The 5,000-nt window shown below is 45.6% G+C and overlaps 2 protein-coding genes across 7 annotated transcripts in view; both read right to left on the reverse strand.

The window, feature by feature from the left end:
* Positions 1-2,537, reverse strand: part of pacsin2 (protein kinase C and casein kinase substrate in neurons 2) — a 59,492-nt gene extending 56,955 nt beyond the window's left edge. For 4 of the 5 annotated variants that reach the window (XM_063216954.1, XM_063216952.1, XM_063216953.1 and 1 more), the window contains exon 1: positions 2,401-2,519. The gene's annotated coding sequence lies outside the window, so the exon portion shown is untranslated. Of the gene's footprint in view, positions 1-2,400 lie in introns of all 5 variants that reach the window. The other variant, XM_063216951.1, reaches the window with a different exon arrangement.
* A 2,174-nt stretch (positions 2,538-4,711) lies between these two features.
* ttll1 (tubulin tyrosine ligase-like family, member 1) overlaps positions 4,712-5,000 on the reverse strand; it is a 15,285-nt gene continuing 14,996 nt past the window's right edge. For both annotated transcript variants that reach the window (XM_063217868.1, XM_063217869.1), the window contains one exon: positions 4,712-5,000. This exon is cut by the window's right edge and continues 1,113 nt beyond it. The gene's annotated coding sequence lies outside the window, so the exon portion shown is untranslated.

Below are 5,000 nucleotides of genomic sequence, written 5' to 3' on the forward strand. Positions count from 1 at the left end.
AGAGAGAGAGAGAGATGTAGACACAGAGAGAGGTAAAGAGAGAGAGGAGAGAAAGAGACCCATTACTACTGGGGGTCACATCTAAGTATGTAGAGACTGCATGCTGTAACCGCTAACACGTGTTTCATATCCATCTGCACTGCAACAGCTGTAGGTATCTGTGATTAGAGATCTCCAAATGCTACTCCATGCAGTGAGTATGAGTGCGAGTAGGACCTCTGGTAACCTCCTGCCTGACAAATGAACAAACTAAACAATGGCATCACACAGTGCCTCTGGAGAACCCGACGATGATGTCAAGAGGGTGGAGAGACAGAGAGGGAGAGGGAGAGAGAGAGAGGGGGGAAGAAGAAGAAGAAGAAGAAGAACTGAGAGAGAGAGAGAGACTAAGGAGAGAGAGAGAGAGACTAAGAGGAGAGAGAGAGAGAGACTAAGAGGAGAGAGAGAGAGAGACTAAGAGGAGAGAGAGAGAGAGAGAGAGAGAGAGAGAGAGAGAGAGAGAGAGAGAGAGAGAGAGAGAGAGAGAGAGAGAGAGAGAGAGAGAGAGAGAGAGAGAGAGAGAGACCCTGTCCCTACCCATCCCGGTGGCCAGTGTAATGGGGGGGAAAGCAGGGACAGAGCTATAGGGAAGGCTAGCAGGGCATTTGCCCCTGGGCCAAGGGCCCTGCCACATTGGTGTAGGGGTCCTGTGACCTTGGCAGGCCATAAGGGGTGGCCATAAGCGTCTTGCCCTGGGGCCCGGTGCATAATTGTTCCACCACTGAGGGGAAGCTGGGGTGTTCCATGCGGGAAGGGAAGGGAAGGGAAAAGCGAGTGTTGCGTCTCCGCACCGCTTCCTGTGGATCTCCCCAGTCCGCTCGCTTGTGGTTCGCTGACTAGCCCAGAGCACATGGGCCCAGCGCTCCCTTGCCAACAAAAGCAGGAACCAGAAACAGCTCACTGAACTCCCTTCTCTCTTGTTCTCTCTCTCTCAGTGTACTCTGTCAAGTTCCAACACCTGTTCACTCTTGGCTTGACCACACTGATCAAGACTATCTCCACTCTACCCCACATAAGCGTTCTCTCTCTCTCTCTCTCTCTCTCACACACACACACACACACACACACACACACACACACACACACACACACACACACACACACACACACACACACACACACACACACACACACACACACACACACACACACACACACACACACACACACGCGCGCGAACTTCCAAGCTATCAATGTTCAGCCTTAAACTATATGACCACCTTATCACAGGTTTGTGATATTAGATTTGATTGTGATATTAGATTTGAACAGTCCCTCCCTGGACTTGGTATTTGGAAAGACTTAACGGGCAATTGAACAAGCATTTTTCACAGGTCAGCGTGTTTTATGTGTCAGATACACACAAAGAATTGCAGTCAACTGCACTCGCACAATGTTAACTTATTGCCCGAAAAAGTTTTACAAAAAGGGTTAAACTACCGGTGTTAGATGACTTCCACCAGAAAAACGGCATTGGCATAGTCATGACTGTATAGTGAAATGGCTTCGTTGGGTCGTATAACTTATGAGGAGCGGATACATGTGGATAGTTTAGATAAGTTTACCTACATGGAAGAACCACACCCCGCCCTTCCTCTGTCAAAGCGCTTCTGTCTTTCTTGCATTTTCCGCATAAACTGCCAATGAGACAATCGTCCCGTCTAATCCGAAACACGTTTTGTCCCGTTGTTAAGTCTGAACATTTGGAAATATGCCTTTTTGCTTGGTCAACCAAGACGCTTTCTCTGAACACAGTCTCTTCGGCTCACCATGCAAACCAGGCTGACTTACGTTTACTTGGTTTAGTTCTAGGGTTGCAAAAGAACAAACTGCAGCCAGGCAGGCTATGGTAGCTCGCTAGCGGTTATCTAAAGCCACATTCAGTCCTATGGTATTTACACAGTGGAACAGACAACACATTTGACAACAAACCTTTGGTTTAGTGCGCGTATTGCCAGTGGAAAAACACCCTATGCCCCAAGATGTCACACAGGCGTTAATAAGCTAACACAGCCTGGGCTAGCAAAGATTAAAACCAGCTGGGGACCAACAAACTTACTTCAAACAATCAGCTATTCATTCACGTAAGTAGTTTAACGCTGAATTTCGCAGAGACCTCTATATAGTTGACAACGTCGATCAATTGATACTTCTGGGAACGTTATAAAATCTGAGGTCCCAGGTGAAATGCTCTGAACCGCAGTGTCAGATCAGAGCAGTTCAGTAACCACCGAACAGAGTCTAGGACTGGCGAGTACCTCAACGTCTGTGAAAACTGATGCAAAGTAAAGTGCCGTGTCACCAATTGCCCATCAAACTCAAAGCGATCACAATATCCAGAAAACACGAATGTTACGTTACCTGGACGAGGTCTACTCCAACTCGGGCAACAAATTAAAAGAGCAGAAGAAAAAATTAGGTTCTCCCTTCCCCAGTTTTTCTATTTTTTTCTCCAAGCAGCAGCCTGTGTCGACAAATGACCGGGGGAGGCGCGCCGCTCTGACGTCATATCCCTCAGTTACTGCATCATTTTTTTTTAATTATTATTATTATTTCTCATATTTCCTCGAAGTTATGACCATATCATGAAAGCTTTCTCAATGACATATATGTTATATGTCCTCAATAGCATTCGAAACCTGACATAAATAAACGTGCTTTCTTTTTCAGTTGGCACACTAAAATATAGGCTAGGCCTATAGCCTATTTTTTTGTTTGCTTATTTATTTAATAAAAATGCAAAATATATGTGGTGGATATCCCACCCCCTAGTATGAACTATCCTAGTCTCCTCTGTGCAATGCAAGGTGATTCCCCCGATATTTACAGATCAGTTTTCCCCTGGTGGATATATTTAGCCGCTGCGCACTTGCTGCACCCTGCCTTGACAATCCAAAAATTATGGCTTAAATAGCGCAACAAAGTTCCCTGCATCAAAACACCCATAGAAGCTGTCATGGAGTCATTTGTCTTGGTGACAACGTGATGCTATTTCCACACATTGCAGAATTAGAACCTGGGCAATGATGAGAATAGAATAGAATCACATTTCATTCCATACATAGCCTCCGCGCAGGCCTAATGCGTGTGTGCGCGTGCGCGCATAGGTGTGAGTGTGCGTGTGGTTAAAGAAATCTCATTAGTCAAAGAAAACTTTACATCCACGTTTGAACTTTGTTTTAATTCGTATTTTTTCATGCTCAACATACTTGTGCAATATGACTGAAACTGTGAGTTCAAAAATCCTTCAGAAGGTACGCTGTCATTCTATATTTACACATAGCAAGTATTATGATTACAACAATGGTACCCAGGCTTGTTAATAATAGTACTTCCCTAAAATAGAAGAAATTGAAATAAGCAATGGCTGTCTTTTAAGGACCTCCAGTGATTTCACAGCACAGCCAGTCTGGCCATCCATTAACAAAAAAATACTTGTTTGACAAAGTCAGCACCATCGATACAAAATACACACTAGTTGTTCCATCTGTCTGGACAGACATAGGGGCGGGTGGTGGTGGATGGTATTGAAGGGTTCCAGACTGACTGAGTGCATGTTGTAAGCGGACTGACATCAAAGAGTGTTATAATGGCCATGTTGTACGGAACCACTTTGCCACAAAGTTACGAGCGACTCCCTCGAACAGACAGAGCTGCGGTGGGGTGGGGTGGTTCTTAAGTACAAACATTGCATGTTAGACTGACATATTGAACCGCTTTACTGTGAGCAGAAGGTGGTGTCAAAAACGGGTTCAGAACTACAGTAAAAATCCTGCCACAGGTTCCCTTATTGAGAACATGCAACAGGTCAACCTGTTTTCAGGGAAGCCGACAGGTCAAAGGACGAAAGGGTAAGTTGTCCCGGGCCCTGGGAGAGAGAGAGAGAGCGAGCTCAGAATGGGTCTATATTACACCGTATGTATTGGGTGGGGGTGGTGGGGGGGTGGGCTTACAGAGGATACTGTCCCGGGTCTGGACAACGCTGTCAGCAGCTCCATCTGTCTCAAGTAGCCATGACAATCAGCCGATTAATCAGAGCTGACTGAATCACACTTGTGGCAGGTTTTTGCTTTCTGAACCCGGGACGGACACATCAGGCTGTAAGTTATTTGCAACGGAACTAGCATCAGCATCATCATGCGACTGTGCACTTTGTCACCCCAGAGATGCGGAGATGAATCAGAAAAATATTTTCGGAAGCGCTGACAAAAATGGCATCAAAAGACAAACAGCCTTTGGCCCGCCAATAAAGGATCAAAAACATTTGACTGAGTAAAATACACAATTTGTGTGTGTGTGTGTGTGTGTGTGTGTGTGTGTGTGTGTGTGTGTGTGTGTGTGTGTGTGTGTGTGTGTGTGTGTGTGTGTGTGTGTGTGTGTGTGTGTGTGTGTGTGTTGTAGTCGAGGTCCCAGACAACAACAAATGTGCCTCCTTCCTAAAGCACCGTGTGGTAGACAACAAACACTGAAATACACAACACTTATCAGGACAGCAGGGACTTCCGAAATGTCTCAGCCTCTTCCCCAACCTCTCTCTGAACCATAACATAGCGGGAACAGACACCACAGAACAGTATTATTGGAATATTGGAAGAAAACTGACATGTGTCCGGATAGAGAGAAGTATCTATCAAATAGCGGACATCCCTGCTTCAGAAACCAAAACTCTTGCCATGGTACAGTACATATTTATTCACTATTCATACGTAAGTCAATTCATCAAACCAATTTATCAACCAATTAGCTCCCCCTTTTAGCCTGGTATACTTTGGGTCAGCTTATTAGTGAAATCACCTGCATAAGAGAATGGAATACTATGGCAGGACTGGAGTATTACTTCCCCCTCCACACGCTTCACTTTGTCTAGGTAGTCCGGTGGCTGTTGTGTCTGGAGCAGGCGTCGTCTGTGTCTGTCTGTATTGGATGACCGTGCCCTGTGTCCTCCTATGTAACTGTGTCAG

This window comes from Engraulis encrasicolus, chromosome 15 (genome assembly GCF_034702125.1).
Source record: "Engraulis encrasicolus isolate BLACKSEA-1 chromosome 15, IST_EnEncr_1.0, whole genome shotgun sequence".
Taxonomy (NCBI): domain Eukaryota; kingdom Metazoa; phylum Chordata; class Actinopteri; order Clupeiformes; family Engraulidae; genus Engraulis; species Engraulis encrasicolus.